Here is an 18,598-nt window from a genome sequence, read left to right as displayed (position 1 = left end):
TAGAAAGGTAGTCTTTAATCAGACTTATCTCCTAATAGAGATTGAGAATCCTAATAGGATCTGTTCTGGTGAAGAACATTGTAAGACCTTAACCGGTCTGACCTTAACTGGTCTAGTTTCTATTTTGCAGATAGTGACTTGTGAGTTCCATCTCACCGTGGTTTTTCCCAGTTGGGTTTCCACATCAAATATCTTGTGTTATGGTTGTATTGCTTCCTTGGGTGAATTCTTTATTTGCATTTTGGTTTACATGTGTGTTAACCGGTCTATTTGTTAAACTGCTTTACCAGTTTATCTTTAGACTGTTTAAGTGTTTTAGTGCATTGATTTCTAGCATACTAATTCACCCCCCCCTCTTAGTATTCATCAGAATACTCCTCCACCGGTAGAACCAGTCAATGCTCCACCGGCGGGACAGAGTGATGCTTCACCGATAGGATAGAGTGATGCTCCACTAGTAGGAAGTTCTTCATTGAATTGAAGAAAGTTTCCTTGAGGGTTTGGTGATCTAATGACACGTGCTATTATTCCCTCGGTTAGAGATGATAAGTTTGAAATTACTGTATTACCGGTAGACAATGTTAAGTGAATACTTAACTGACATGTATTTAATGTGGTAGATGGCAAAGTAACACTATAAATTTGAGGTTTTGGCTCCATTTCATTTCACCGAAGATTTCAAACCTATGAAGAGTGTGAAGATTCTGAGCTAAGGCATTTCGAGCAAGAGGTAAGAACGCTTCAAGCAATCATCCATCCTAAAGGCAGTAAAAGGTACTTTATCATGGCATCCACCTCTGCACTTGAATATATAGAGAATCCTACTATTGTTGAAGTTGTAAAAAGACTTAGGCCCATATTTCAATTAGTTCTCGAGGTAGCAAAGAAAGATGATACTTTAGGTGCTTTTTCTCAAATTCCTAAGGGAGTTATTTATGTTGAAGACCCCAGAATTTACATTCACTGCAACATTGAGGAACTAGGAGATGAAGAGATGAAAACCATGTTTAAATATTTCATATGTGATGAATCCAGCAATGTAAAAGATGAACATAAGATCATTGAAACCGTAGGATTTACAGAGATCCTTAGCATTCCTGAATTCCCCAAGGATGTGATTAGGATAGTCCTAAGTAGGGTACATGGTGAATTTTTCTGGTTAGATGCAATTCACAAAATCACCAAGGAAGCTGTGAAAGCTGTCACAGGGTTACCGACCACCGGTAAAAGGCCAGACAAAACCAAGAAGGTTTTCAATGACCTAGTTATGAACCTAACTAGTGCCACTTTTGATAAAAGGTCCTTAAGAGTAAATGATGTAAAATATACTAATGTAAGATTTATTAGCATGATAATAGGATATAAGGCAACTCATGCAAATAGACTCAATTCAGTATCAAGTCTATGCATTAAGAGTTCTTATGATATGGTCACAGATAATGCAAAGATTGATATATGTGAGTGGTTGAAGGACGAATTAATTAAAAACTTAGGCAAGATTAAGAAGGACAAGAAAGGAACTTTTAGGTTTGGAAATCTTCTAGTATGTCTAATGTTACATATAACCAAATAGGTTCTCAATATAGGCTACAAAGAACTTGGATATGATATACCGGTAGGTAAACAACTAACTAAAATATTCAATAATATGGGAGAAGATAAGGAAAACAATATCCATGATTTCTTTCAAGCACTTAAGGCCAAAATGAAGAAAAGAATTAGATTATCACAAAAGATTATTGACAAATATAAGGATGAAATATGTTTTGTAATAAAAAAGGATGAGATCTGGATGGAAGCAGTCATCCCTAGGACAATTTGGGTAACAGAGATGGGCTATGAAATAGATGATCATATAATTAAAACATATGCTAAAGCACTTCTGGAAGCCCCTAAAAAACCTAAGGAAGAAGTATTTGGTAGTGCAGAAACTATTGAAAGCCAAATACAATCCCATAAAAGAGTGGAAAAGGTTGAGGCAGTTGTGAGAAGAGGTTCCCGACAAGAAAAGGAAATCAAGGAAAAAGTAATGAAACAAACCGGTATAATAGAGGATGAGTTAGTAGTCCCACAACCTGAAACTCACCTATCACTGATAGGCACATCTTTTGAGAATGACATGCCTGCAACTTTCAATAGAGTTGTAAGGAAAAGAGATCCCTCACCGGCAACCACACCCTCACCTAGGAGGACAAGACAAAAACAAGTAGTGAGATCTCCGGTAAGAAAGGCTACACCAAAGAAGAAGAAGAGGACAAATAAGGACTTGGCCCCTCTTGACATACTATTGAATGAAATTATAGAGGAAGGGAAACTGAAGAATATAGAGAAACTATATGACACTCTAATAGCTGATGAAAAAGAACAAGTAGAAAATAGTGTTATATTAGATATGGATATGTATAAGAATTTTTTTATGGAAGTAGTAGATGAAGTACCAGATGAACTATTTAAGAGACTAGAAGTAAGGAGACAAGCAGTAGTAGAACTTGACAAGAAAATAAAGATAGAAAAACTACTTATTGTATGCCCGGTAAACTCACCCAAAGAAATTGATGACTTAATTGCTGAAGCCAACCGGTCAATATTTTCTACTACACACCGACACATTGCTTTGATGGTTGGAAGGGTTAATGAGGTGACTGAGGAGATAGAAAATGCATGGGACATTCTCTTAGTGGAAAAATAAAAACAAGAAGAATACATGAGCCACAAACCTATAAAGGTTTATCAGAAGGAAAGAGACAAGGGTAAAGGTAAAGTTGGTGGACCACCTAGTATCAAGGTTAAAGACAACTTACCCCCACCTCCTTTGATTACTCCACCGGTAACAACCACAACTACAAAAGATCAACCGATAGTTGAAAGTATGGATGTAGAGGATATTAATCATCCTGAAGTTTTATACACATTGGATGTTGATACTCAAAAGATCAACATTGTGGTAGACAAAGATACAACTGATAAGACTTACATGGCTAGTGAGCCTATGGTAGATGAGCAAACTGAAAACACATAGGAGAATAGATGTCAAAGAGAAACAGGTAGAAACTCAGACTTAGACTGAGACAATGCAACAAATAGAGAAACAAACAGAGTAAAAGCCTCCAGAACAGGAACAACAACAGGAACAGGTTCATAAGGAAACAGTGCCATTGACAACTAGTGAAGCACACAAACCATTGCTTAAGGAAATGTAGACACAAACAAACCTACTAGAGGTCAATAAAATCTTGGTTACTTCCACCGGTAGTACTCTGAATGTAATCTCCTCATCATCAGGCTACAAATCAACTAATGTGACTGAAGTACTATTAGATTCAATTAAAAAGATAACAGATTGCAGCTCACAAGCTTATAAGGCAATATATGACACCATACCAATTTTGAAGGTAATTGCTCCTAACTGTAATAGAGACAATAAATATTCTTTAGGACAACTTGATACCTTGTGTAAATATATCTCAGAAAACATTGAGAAAATAAAGGAAGAGGCATTAAAGGATAAATTGGAAATTGAAAAGCAAAGATTCTTTGATGAGCAGATAAAGAAGTGTACCAGATATTTTGACACACTTCTATCGAAACTGTGTAACTTATTGAAAGAGTACAAAACTCTATACAAAGACACCTGTAAGACAAAAATTTTGACTATAGATATAGATAAGAAAATAATCAAGGTACAGGATGAAATCAATAAACTTGCTGATAATTTTGTTAACTCACCTGATACATTATTAGTTTTTGAGCAAAAGATAACAAATTTTGAGGAAGAGTTACTTAAATTAGAAAGAGAAAAGGAGAGAATAGTGAATAAGGCAAAGCATCTGAGATTTAAAACTGATTCCAAGATTGGACTATCTAGCATCATTATGGAAAGAAATATCCGAGGCACTAATACAAGGACAGAAAACACTGGCAGAGAATTTGTAGCATCTCACCGGTACAACTTAAAAGATAGAGACAACAATAAGAGACAGTAAAAAGTTTATGGAGAGTATAAACTTGATTTTGGTAGATCTATTTCAAATTGTAACTACCCAGTTATAGGGTTGAAACTACAAACTCTGCTGACATCTTGACAACCTTTGTCATTGATGCCAAAGGGGGAGTAGTGGTATGAGAAAATTCAAAATCACAGGAATCATATGCTCAGGGGGAGCACACATTTTTGGTAACATTTTTAGACTTCACATTTTTGCATACACTTTTGAAATTTCTCATGAGTGTTGCCATCAATGCCAAAGGGGGAGATTGTTGGCATATGCACACTCCAATGAGACATTGTATGTGATTGAAGGTTTTGTCATTGATGGCAACCTTACAATCCTATTACACTGGCAAGGCATTACACCGGCAAGGCATTGCACTGGCATTAGCAGAACACACGCTACACTGGCACTCAGGACACCGACACTGACATAGAGAAAGGAAGTATACCGGCACAGAGGCTGACAGGATTTTTGATATATCATATTTTGTTTATTATTTGAAAAACTTTGTAAGCCAACTTGATATCATTGTAAAATGACTCTTATATATAAAAGAGATCATTGTAGATATTTTGCAAGAAAGTAAGGAAGAAAGTGATGTAAGTGAAAAAGTAAGGAGAAAAGATTAAGCAGACCTATTATGCGAAATATAGGTTAAGGGGTATATGTAAGGAATAGAGAAGGAACCGGTACTGAATCTGGCATTGAAGATGCTAATGTAAAGTAGTACAAGTTATTGGATTTGTATAATCCACATTGTAAGTCAGTGAGACTTCCCATTTGAGCAGTGAGCTCTAGGTAGTTGGCCTTCCTGCATGTGCAGGCCCCTATTGTAAGTAATATTCTCTTATTGGCCAGTAAGTGAATATTGTGGGTCACAAATCCCATCGATGTTTTTACCACACCAGGTTTCCTCTTTAAATCATTGTGTTATGGTGTGATTTTCATGTGGTTTCTTTCATTTCTATTTATTGCATTATTTATTGCATACCGGTACACTGTTACAATATGTTCTGCATGTTTTAAGTTGAGAAATTCTAATTACCGGTTAGATACTGATTCACCCCCCCCTCTCAGTATCTGTAAGTTTCCTAACAGTTATCCTCATTCAATAATCACATGTGTCTCCATCATTACTGCTCATCATTAGAACTTAAACCAACAAACTGATCGGTTAAGGTTTAACAAAAACCAATTGATAGGGTTTACTGGTTACATTGCATAGAGAAGGGTTTAACCTTATATACCGGTTTACTGGTTCAACTCACAAACTAACATACCGGTTTAGAACATCTTCCTCAAAGCTCTTCCTACCAGTTACAAGACAATATCAATAATAACAACAATATCAGCAATATCATAAATACCATAACTGGTTCAATTGACATCAATGACAGCATAACATATCATTAATGCAATCTTCATGCAAATGCCAACAATCTCCCCATTTGGCATTGATGGCAATACAAATATCAATGCCTCTGATTGCTGCTATGATTGGTGAACAAGAATCCTGGTTTACATTACCAAGTATTCACCATGCTCTATCTGTCATCGGCATGTCGCTAGTTTCCCTTTGCTAGACACATAATTCTTCTTCTGAAACACATAATTCTTCTCCCCTTTGGCAACAATGCCAAATTGAAAGTAAAACATGTAATGTCAAAATTTTCACTGTGCATCAACAACATATTGTAACTGGATTCTCCCCCTGTGGAATACATCCACTTCTTCATCAATCCATGTAAAATTTTACAAGTAATTCAGGGACTGATGCAATCAGCATCATGCTCAACTAACTTCATGAAGAGGGACAACCCCCAACTAACTTATAAGATACTCAAAAGTAGTCTTAGGTAGAGGTTTGGTAAAGATATCTGCAAGCTACTCCTATGTAGAAACATGTTCTAAGATAACATCTTTACTTTGAACTTTTTTCATCAAAAAGTGATACTTGAATTCAATGTGCTTGGTGCGAGCATGCAAAACAATATTCTTAGAAATATTAATGGTGCTTGTATTATCACATTAAATCTTTATAGGTTTTGAGATCTTCATCTTAAAAACTTCCAAAATGTGCCTCATCCAAATAGTTTGTGTGCAATTCATATAAGCTGCAACATACTCAACTTCAACAGTAGATTGTGAAGTACAACTCTGCTTCATACTACTCCATGAAACTAGCCTTCCTCCTAGAAAGAATGCTCCACTGGTAGTACTTTTTTGGTCATCAATATTTCCTTCCCAATCAACATTAGTGTATACTGTCAAATCAAAGATTCCTCCATATGGATACCATAATCCATAGTCAACTGTACCTTTCAGATATCTAAAAATTCTCTTTGTTGTTATCAAGTGTGCTTCCTTTATATTCTTCTAAAATCTTGCAACTATACCAACTGCATGGGCAATATTTGGTCTATTGTGAACAACATAGTGTAATTTTCCAATTATTGACGTGTATTCCTTTTCATCAACATACTTAGATGCATCTTCCTTGGATAATTTACAACCTGTAACCATTGGTGTTCCAGCTAGTTTATAGTCACTCATGCCAAAAGTCTTAAAAACCTCTTTCACATACTTAGATTGAGTAATGAAAATACCATTCTTCATTTGCTGTATTTGCAAGCCTATGAAATTTTTTGTTTCCCCTACTAAAGAAATTTCAAATTCATTATTCATTTCATCTACAAAATTGTTGCTCATGACATCATTAACTCCAAAAATAATATCATCAACAAATACTTCACTGACCAGTATTTCATCTCCTTAACACTTGAGATAAATATTACTATCATCACTGGTTCTTGCAAAGCCTATCTTCATTAGATGTGTATGAAGCCATTGATACCATGCTCTGGGTGCCTGCTTCAATCCATACAAATCTTTATGCAATATGCATACCATGTCTTTCTCATTAGTCAATGCATAACCATCCAAATACTCTATGTATACCTCTTCTTCCAATATCCCATTCAAAAATATAGACTTAACATCCATTTGGTATACCTTGAAATTCTTATGGGCTGCAAATGCAAGTAAAGTTTTGACACCTTCCAGTCTTTCTACTGGTGCAAAAATTTCACAATAATCTTCTCCTTCTTCTTGAGCATAACCCTTGCAAACTAATATTGCCTTGCTTTGAACTACAACACCATCTTCATTTAACTTGTTTCTGAATACCCATTTAGTACCTATAACATTCTTGTTTACCGATTGAGGTACCAGGGTCCAAGTCTTGTTCTTCTCAATTTGATCCAATTCCTCCTCCATAGCTTTAACCCAATGATCATCACCAAATGCCTCCTTAGCACTTCTAGGTTCAAAGGTGGAGATCATGCAAGAGTTCTCTCTAACTCTTCTTCTAGTTAGTACTCCAACATCCTTATCCCCAATAATCTTCTTTGGACTATGGTTCAGTCTCACATACCTAGGAATAACATGAACTTTCTCTTCAGGTTCAACTTCTTCATTATCATCTTCTTCTAAATTTATTTGTTCTGATTGAACAAGTACATCAGGATTTGTTTTATCGGTTTCTGATTTAATAGGTTTAGGTTCCAAAAGTGAAATGCAAGGATCTTCATCCTTTTTCTCTGAACTGGTTCCATCTAAGACTTCAGGACATTCATCTACATGAACATCAATACTCTCAACAATTCTCTGTGTCCAGTTGTTGAAGCATTTATAGGCTTTAATCTTGGTGGAATAGCCAAGAAATATGCCTTCATCACTCTTAGCTTCAAAATTGCTAATGTAATTGCCTCTTTTAATAAAACATTTGCTACCAAATATCTTGAAATAACTAACATTAGGTGATCTCCCATACCAATATTCATAAGGGGTCTTGTCCTTACCTCTTTTCATGAGAACTTGGTTCACTGTGTAGACAACTATACTTACAACTTCTTTCCAAAATGTTTTTGCTACATTTCCTTGTATCAACATTGTCCTAGCATCTTCAACCACTGATCGGTTGTTCCTCTCTACTATACCATTTTGTTGTGGTGTCCTTGGTGCAGAAAGCTACTGCTTGATACCATTCTCATCATAGTACTTAGTGAATTCCTCGAAAGTAAATTCACTGCCTTGATCTGTTCTCAAACATTTTTATCTTTTTTCCACTCTCTTTCTTAGCTAAGGCCCTGAATTCCTTGAACTTACCAAAAGCTTCATTCTTATCCTTCAAGAATGTGACCCACATCATCCTTGAACAATCATCAGTGAAGACCATGAAATATCTATCACCTTGAATGCTTCTTGTTCTTATTGGTCCACATAGATCTGTATAAACTAAATCTAACAAGTGCTCTATTGAGAAGGACTTGCTCTTGAAAGTTGAAGAATTCATCTTTCCTAGCTGTCATTCTTTACACAGAGCATTAACCGATTTGTCTAGCTGAGGCAAACCTCTTACTATCTTGGACTTTCTCACTTTAACAATGTTATCAAAGTTTATATGACAATATCTCCTATTCCAAAGCTAGATATCATCTACCTTTGCAATCAAACAGTTACTAACTTTAGGATTAAGATGAAATAGATTACCTCTAGTCTGTTTCTCGATTGCAATCAATTCACCTTTGTTGTCAAAGATTTTACACATACCATTTGTAAACTCTAGTGGGTATCCTCTGTCATTAAGTTGTGCCACACTTAGAAGATTATGCTTTAGGCCTTCAACCCAATACACATTGTCAGTGCTTCTCTTTCTATTAAGAGAAATAACTCCCTTACCTTTAACCCTATACACATTGTCATCTTTCCTAGCTGTCATTCTTTACACAGAGCATTAACCGATTTGTCTAGCTGAGGCAAACCTCTTACTATCTTGGACTTTCTCACTTTAACAATGTTATCAAAGTTTATATGACAATATCTCCTATTCCAAAGCTAGATATCATCTACCTTTGCAATCAAACAGTTACTAACTTTAGGATTAAGATGAAATAGATTACCTCTAGTCTGTTTCTCGATTGCAATCAATTCACCTTTGTTGTCAAAGATTTTACACATACCATTTGTAAACTCTAGTGGGTATCCTCTGTCATTAAGTTGTGCCACACTTAGAAGATTATGCTTTAGGCCTTCAACCCAATACACATTGTCAGTGCTTCTCTTTCTATTAAGAGAAATAACTCCCTTACCTTTAACCATATAGGGTGAGTCATTGCCAAATCTAACAACACCTCCATCAAATTATTTCAAGGAAATAAATGTGCTCTGATCATTGGTCATGTGATGTGAACAACCACTATCAATGATCCAATCATCATAGTTATCCATCCTGGACACTAGTGCCTTATGATCTGATATCTCTTCCTTAATAGCTACAAACACAATATCTTCACTAGCATCATCATTAGATTCTTCATCAGTAATACCACTATCAACCGCTATAAGGAAATCTCTCTTACCTTTTCCCTTATACTTCTTTAATTTGTCTCTCTTGTATTCATTTTCACCATTAGGACAATTATCTGCTATGTGACCAATCTTGTTGCATGCAAAACATTTTAAAGGTAGCTTACCTCTATATTTCTCAATGCCTCTAGGCAGTCATTTTGCCAACAATGCTTCAAGTTCCACTAAGTTTTCTTCATCATCAACATCTCTATTGGATCTAGATTCATAGCTATGGCCAGTATCTCTAATTCTTCTCAAAGATGGGTTAGAGATAGAAGCTCTGAATGCAGATTCTAATTTTTGTATACTACCATCATAGCCATTTAATTCAAAAGTAGTAAGTTTGCCAATGATAGAGTCAAGAGTTAACTTTGTTTTGTCAATGGACTTCAGCTCTTGAATAGTTGCAACTCAAATAGAATAGACTGGTAGTAGGGTTATTATTACCTTAATGATCATTGTGGCATCTTCCACTTTCTCTCTTGCACTCTTTATTTCACCAACTATCTCTTTTATCCTTTGACCATACTACTGGATATTCTCACCTTCAGACATTCTCATGTCATCGAACTTTCCTCTTAGGCTCTCCTCTTTAGCAATCTTAACATGTTCATCACCTCTATAGATCTCTTCAAGTTTTTTTTAGACTTCATATGCAATTTCAAGACCATGAACATCTACATATTTAGCATCTAACAAGGAAGTGATAATAGCCTCCAATGCTTGATGATTTTCTTGTTGTTCTTTCTTCTAATCATCAATCAGGGTTCTAGTAGGTGCAATATACTTAGTTTCTACATGATCCCAATACTAACTATCAAGAATCTTAATGTAAATCTTCATTCTGCCACTCCATATCCTATAGTTATATTTGTTGAACTTTGGACCTTCTTTCTTCATCATGATCTACAAGATCTTGTAATGCCCTGCTAGGAAACCCCTAAGGGTTTAAGTTAAAAACACTCAAATAGAGTGTAAATATTTTTTTTTTATTAATAATAGTTAAGAGCATTAATAATAAGTTACAACATTAAGATAATTAGGAGTCATCTAAAACTTAGATACCATAGTGGAAGGCTAAACGAACCTAAGGAGTTTCCCAACACGATTATGTAACCTTACACCTAACTCAACTCGTGTCAATTGATCCAATAAGCCGGATATCTTAATTACGAGATAATGCATAAGACTTGATTATATATATGTTCAATGCTTTGACATCTTATAATTTTAGGAAGTATTCATTTACTTTGGGTGGTTAGGAGGCCATTGTGAGGTTATTTACTCAATGCACTTTAATTCATGATTTCATTAAGAGGCCTCCCAAAAGGTTCAAGCGTTTAATATAACGAAGTTCATTCATTGGGTTTAAGGTATTCATCCACAATTGATATCATCCTTTAATATTAAAAGTATGGCTAATAAGATGAGATTCATTCATTAAGGATTAAACTTCCATTAATAGAGTGAGGTTCCATCATTTGAATTCAAGCATACCCAACTAATGGGTTGTAGTTTCTTTATGGAGGATAGAGTGAAACTAGCCTTAGAGTTCATTCATTGAAGCTTTAATAGTGCTATTAGATGGACTCAATTCATTAAGGTGGATATGTATTAGGACACATGAGTTCATCCTTTAAATTAAAATATAGTTAGCAAGATGAAATTCATCATTACAGGATTAAAATGTAAGTTCATAGTGACGTTCTTCCATTAGGATTAAAATATAATTATCTTATTGCATGTCACTCTTTTTAGTTAAAAGAAGATAATATGAAGAGATACTTTTACTAAGATTAAGATATAAACAACTAATTGAATCCTTCCCTTTTTCAGTTCAATTTTAGCAAACATAAAGAGAATTCTTTTATAAGGGTTATAATTATGGATAAATAGTTGAGTTCACCCAATTATCAAGTTAATTTGGTAGGGATTATTTGTTAAGATTAAAACATAAATAACTAAAAAAATTCATCCAATATAGTGAAGTATGATTAACATGGCGATACTCATTTAAGAAGATAAAGAGGAAAATACCTAAATGAAGTTCATCCTTTAGATTTCAACTTAGAAATTATAACATTAATTCTAACTTTGTTTCCCATACACATTCGATCAATTTACCAACTTATATCAAGCTAAAACAATAAAGGCATCCTAATGAGATTCTTTCCACCATTATTTCCTTTAATTAACATAAACCAAATTCTTTCCATAATCATACTTACCATGTTTTATGAACCTTATTACTACATTTATCAAGATGAATAATTTTATGCAATTTGATTTAAATTCATTAAATTTCCACCAAACACTTATACAAGATAGCAACCATACATAATAACTTAAAGTATAAAATAAAAGAGACAAGGCATCGCATAACACGGATATGATCTCAGAGTTCACCCCTAAAGGGCTACATCTCTGGGTCTGCTCAACTGCAAGACCCCTCTGGCATTTAAAATCGTTAGGGATACAATATTTACATTTCTTTTACATCTTTGCCACATAGGCGAACACAACCAGTATACAAATGACCACTTTGATCCACAAATCCTAATTGACTTCCACATAGAGGCAGGACCCACTGAGCATGCAAAAAGGAAAGTACAAGGTTCATTGCCCAACAGTACTCTATTTAGAGACCTAAGACTTAACAGGTGCCCCAATTTCAACAACGATAGGTTCCAAACAAATACATCAAGGTTTGCCATCACCTTAAACAAGGCAAATACGGAACTTAAACTTACAAATTTTCCAAATCGATACATTATCAAACTTCCATTCATTCTACTAGCATATCGATGAAGTAATACAAAATATACAAAGGTAATTTAGATTCATAATCCATACACTCCTATACTTTAGTTTTCATTTCTAAAATTCCCGGATGATCATAATCATTCAAATCGAAAGACAATACTTATTCCTAAAAAGAAAACTTCTTATTAAAATATATTATCTAATGTTAACAAAAGTGTTTTTATTTCAAAGATAATCAAATAAAAACATCATTTAACCTCATTTCCAAAAAATTACTTTCCTTTTAGCAATGGGTTCCAAATTTAAATGTTCATTAATATAAATTTACTAATCCAAGATTTCTAAATTTTATTTAATCTACAAATTGAAAAGAAATATGCAATCTCCATATATTTAATATATATATATATATATATATAGCAACTAAAATCTAAATTTAAATAAAATAGATTTTTCTACAAATTCATTACAACTTCTTTTATTCATATCCCATTGCATTTATTGTTTTCTTTCATTGTATAAATGTTAACATTATTTTTTTTTTCTCTAAAAAAAAATATATAAAAAAAAATTAAAAACAATTTTTTTTTTTTTGTGGAACCCTAACCTACGGGTCCCACCTCCCAACACGGGAGTGGGAGAAGCCAACGCATAGGTCCCTGCGGCCCACAATGTGGACGTAGGTCCTGCGAAACCACACTGTGGTCGTAGGTTCCCTGCGGCCCATAGTGTGGATGCAGGCCCTGCGAGCTGCACTGTGGTTGCAGGTCTCCCTGTGGCCCACAGTGTGGTTGCGGGTTCCCTACGGCCCACGTTGTGGATGCAGGTCCCTGCGGCCCACATTGTGGACGCAGGTAGAACTACGAGCCTATGGGGAGAGAGAGAGAGGGGGGGGGAAGTGGTGGCGTGAGTTGAGCCTCGGCTCCTCCGCCCGCCAAACCCCAATCGCCCCATTTGATAATAATTTTTTTTTTTTTTTTAAAAAGAACAATAAACATTGTCAAAGTAGCCATGAAAACAACAGATTTGATACACATTTTTTTTTGTATTTACAGTCAAACAAAAGGGGTTTTTAACAGCTTCTCCTTTTTTTTTGAATTTTTTAAGCACAGAATGGGGAAGATTTTCTCCCTTCAAAATGTCCAAGAACAACCAAGCTTTCAAAACTGAAACTAAATCTTAAAGACATTCATGGGCATTATCATTACTTTTTCCAGTATTTCATGGAGAACATTAGAACACCAATTATTTTTTGATCCAACAAATAAATAAAAGGGTAGGTTGGAACCCTACCTCACAATGCATTCTGGCCAAGACTTGAAGGAGAGCTCCACCTACAACTCAAGCAAAACTCCATTTTCTCCAAAATTCCCCCATCTCCATTTTTTTTCCAAAACAGGTCACCAAAAGAAAGAACCCCCCAAAAATATTTCAAAAACTAGGTTAAATGAGAAACCCCCTTTTTTGACCTAATTTTCAATTTCGAATTTAGGCATTTATTTTTAAAATAAAAGAAAATAAGAATGGAAATCATTCCTTTCCACTATTCAATACATCTTATTCTATTTTCTAATTAAAATTAAAATGCCTCTATTTCTTATTTAATTCTAATTTTAATTTCTCCATATTACTTTAGCCAACATTTTATATTTTGAACTATTAACAAGGGTAAGGTATTTAATTCAATTTAAATTTCCAAAAATCAATCCTTTATACTATATCAGCTTTACAAGTAAAAAGAAAATAATTTCTTTTAAATAATAAAATTTACCCTTTTTCTTCCAAAATGCGAAAATGATTAATTTATTTCTATTTCCCAATGACTTTAAATCTTTCCTTTCTAAAACGCATAACTCATTGAATTTTGTTATTTTTAAAATTAACTATTAAATTGACTCGCTATAACATAATAAAGCGACCTTTTTAATAAATGACTAATCTCATGAAAGAAACCTATTTATTCTAATTTTCTCAACTACTAATGCATAAATGAACGCATTAATTCAAGTTAAATACTTTAAGCTTGCTACAATTATAATTAAAGCGATATCTTTAAATTAACGATTATTCATATAAAAGAAACTACCTATTTTAAATTTCTAAATTACTAATGTGTACATCTACTCATCAACTTGAATTAGATACTTAGGATAACAAACTCCACTTACCCTGTGCAAGGCATGCAAATCGAGGAAGTCCACCAAATCACACGACACACAATCCAACGAAAAGAAAGCCCCACGAACCACAACGATGCTCACCCGACCATGACTAAGGCAAGATGGGAGTTTTATGACCCCCAAATCCGAATTTTGAGGATGGAGGAGGTTTACTCAAACCTGCGAATCCCGGAGGAGATGAACCTCGCCCTAGGCAGTGTTGTCCCTGCAATCTCCTGCACCCATGAATCAGGCAAGCATACATATACATATACATATTCAATGAAGGTGTTAGCTTGAGATTTATCACAAGAGTTAGGAAACAATTACATTTACACAAGGATCGATGCAAAAGCACAATAATAGGTATGCATGATTATTTATATTATCTAAACTACACATTGCATCACGGTTAACCTACCATTCAAGAATGCCACATAGGAAGTCAACCAAGTTCAAATGGGTTTTACAAGTCCGACCAGGGTAGGGGCATTACATTCTCCTCCCCTAGGCTCCGACTTACTCCTGGAAGTTGCAAGGCTAAATGGAAGTCATACAACACGTATTAGCCCTTAAACTCAATTAATAATTATCAATTTGCACAAACAACTATTTTGTCATCATTTTAGAACATTATTTATAAATCCTCTATGAGTGTCATTATCCATTAACAAAATGCATCTAACATCATTCACATCTTAAAATATTCTAGAATTTGCACACAATCATAGTAGAGAAATGAGAATTTTCCCTTTTATTACACCAAATTAAAGCAATTAAAATATATAGACGTAGTTATCATACTCATTTATCAAACATGACAAGAAAATATGCTCTCAAGGTCAATTTCTTTCACCAATTCATCTCTTTCACAAAACTTTATCACATAGAACTAGCTTCAAATATCAATTTCTACAACCAAGTTAACTTTCGACAAATAAGAGCAACATAAGAACTCAATTGTTTACACTTTTCAGACATACAAGAACCTTTCCAATGACTATTCCCCATAACATAGTGACTAGTTAATACCATTTATTCCATGATTACACATAATATCCATCCACAAGACTGGTTTGCACAACACAAAAGGCCACATGTGAGCATGTCTAATGCTCGGTCAAAGGTAACATATGCGATCCACATCTCTATGCCTACTCTCAGAACAAATACATGATCAACAAATATCCAACATCTCACTCAAGGGCTTGATGGTGCTAGGGTACACCATAGCGGTGCTACCTTCCATACAAGTCCCTCGCGAATATCCCTTGTTGTGTGAGGTGTTTAGCCTCCAAGAGATAGTCACCACTCATAGGTAGGTAGTGGATCCTAGCTGTCTCACAGCCTCACATACCTCCATCCTCAAGGTTCCCTATGTCTACTTCCTCGTATACACTCATCCAAGACCATCTCCTACGTTCTTGGAGAGGAATTCACATTGCAACATAAGACTAGCATACGAAAACAACAAGGATAAACCGGTTTAGCCACCAAAGTACAAAAGAATAAAGATAATAATTGTCAATTCCAACAATAAGACAAGAAAATAATTTCCAGATTTGCAACATCAAATCAAGTAAGATCAAGATTGCAAGCTCATGGCTAAACTGTCAAGGTCAAAGTAAAATAAATTGCTGGCCCACAAGGAAATAAATAAATAAATAAAAGAAAATCATAAGTGCACATTACATCACTACGTGACTAGTAGCTAGCCACCAACGAGGAAGGAAGGGACAATCATCTAGCTATCATAGCAGCTCATCATGTGGTGTGGCCAAGTCACACATCCGCATGGCATGGCAGTGTGCACCTCGACATCACCCCGCATCACATCGTCACGTGGCATGGCTCTACCCTATACCTAGCGGTAGGCCGCATGGAAATGTCTACTACATCCCGCATCGTGTCTCAGCACGACATGGCAATACTCCAAGTGGACAAGGCACACAATCGATGTATCCCGCATGGCAATGTACCCCACGGATATGGCACGCACTGGTCACACCCCGCATAGCGATGTTCCTCTCAGGATACTCGCCGTAAGCCAGAGGTATACATGGCTAAGGTCTACCGACAAGTCTACCAACACTAGTCAGTCAACAACTTATGTAAGAGAATAACACGCCTCTCATGAAGACAAGGCAACATATGCTCCAATAAAATCCATCAATATGCTCAAGAACTATCATCTATATGCTCAAATTAAAGGATAGGAATTAGGCTGGCACACATGAACCTCGTAAATCAGTTCATCACAAGGGGAAGTATTGAGTACACCTATGTTATAGTTTCATTACAAAACTATATTTTTCCTCAAAATAGGGAAGCTAAAGTTGCTTTACATCAACATTACTCGTATGTTGTTCATACTATTCAAGGAATGGTGACTTCTACTACTACCCCTTCACATACTGACTTATCAACAACCCGTGGGTTGGCACTCAGTAAGGAAAAAAATAAGCAACATCACATAGATAGGTATGGTTTCCCATACTCATAAGCAAACATATTCCCCATGGTTGATTACTTCACCATCCCATGGGCACACATAGCAAGTACGGGTTTCTTACAATCACACACAGAATAGCACCATTACTAGTTTAGTCACATTTACGGGGAGTACTTTACATTATGTTAACATATACTTAAGGGAAGTTTTAATTATTCTTTACACATGAATCACTAAATAAAGTTTACTCTAGATCCACATACTGAAATTCTCAACAAATCAAATTTACACAAAGAAATAACATCATTCTGACATCTTTCTCAATTTCCCTTAAGCATTTTCATTCACATTACTAACTATGCAATTTCCCTTTCCAAGACGAAAAACTTTCCCCTTTCAATTAGGAGCCCAAGGCAACATACCATTTCATATGCATTATAAGAATTCCTTTAAATCACTGCATTCTAAATAGTATTTCAAAAACAACAATTCCTATATTTTAGACAAGAGGAGGAAGAGAGTTGGAAAATCAACTATTTCCTACGAATACACAAGAATTTCAAGATCACACCATATTGCTCGGATTTAAGTCTATCATTTTAGTTGCATGGTTTTCATTTCGCTATCTTTTAGGAAGGTGCCAAAGCATCCTAACATGACATTTGGAATCATTATTGTTGCACTATAATGTTCTAGTTTTCCGAACTAGAATTCAAGACAACCAAATTTTCTTTTATAATACAAGTCTTCTTGAGAACAACCACTATTCGTGATACAATACAATACAATAACACATCAAATCTAACATTGAAAATTCATAATACGACAAGGAGGTAAATGAAGAGCTATCTACTAGATATTACACATTTAATGCATACAAATTAACAAGTCTTTCATTTACTCTTTTCTAAACATAATAAGACAATTACCCATATCCAAAGCAAGTTAAAAGGTGTGTTACTAAATTATATTACTCCTACCAAGCACATGGAGAATCCTTAAAGCAAACATACAATTTCCTATCATTAACCAAAAATTAACTCCCAAACCAATTTCCCTTTCACAATCTAAAACACAAAAAAAAACGTTATAAGGCTCCCACAAGGGCTCAAGATATATCATCCTTTCTTTTGCAATAAGAAAACTTAAGTAAGAGATAATTTACACATATCAATTCCTTTTAATTAACTAGAGAGAGATGAGGAAGAGTCATAATCACTCAATTTTACTACATAATAAGCATTAATATTTGCCATACTAGTCTTTCAAGTGGACAATCATTAAGATAGATCAAAACCATAAACAAGCACATACCGTACTTTTAGATTCAAGATATTAACAACCAACCCAGATGGATTAGTCAAAAGAGTAAAATAAATCAAAAATGAAGGTACATACGACTCCCTTTCAAAGTAAGAGAAATTGTAGACCAAGACCTCAATAAGAAGACAAAACGCCCATAGTTATTTCCAAAACACCCACATCAATAAGGTGAAAACAAGGTGTGAACGCACACGTTACACACAAGTAGGGTTTGTTAAATCACACCCTCACATCAAGGTGGACAAGCATACAACATAAGGTAGACACACACAAACCAAGGGCACAAGCGAAACCAGAGATCCTAGTGTTGCAACATGGGCTCTGATACCAAGTGTAATGCCCTGCCATGAAACCCCTAAGGGTTTAAGTTAAAAACACTCAAATAGAGTGTAAATATTTTTTTTTTATTAATAATAGTTAAGAGCATTAATAATAAGTTACAACATTAAGATAATTAGGAGTCATCTAAAGCTTAGATACCATAGTGGAAGGCTAAACGA

This window comes from Cryptomeria japonica, chromosome 5, assembly GCF_030272615.1.
Source record: "Cryptomeria japonica chromosome 5, Sugi_1.0, whole genome shotgun sequence".
NCBI classification, from domain to species: domain Eukaryota; kingdom Viridiplantae; phylum Streptophyta; class Pinopsida; order Cupressales; family Cupressaceae; genus Cryptomeria; species Cryptomeria japonica.
The sequence above is the reverse complement of the archived record's forward strand: the minus strand, read 5'-3'. Positions refer to the sequence as shown.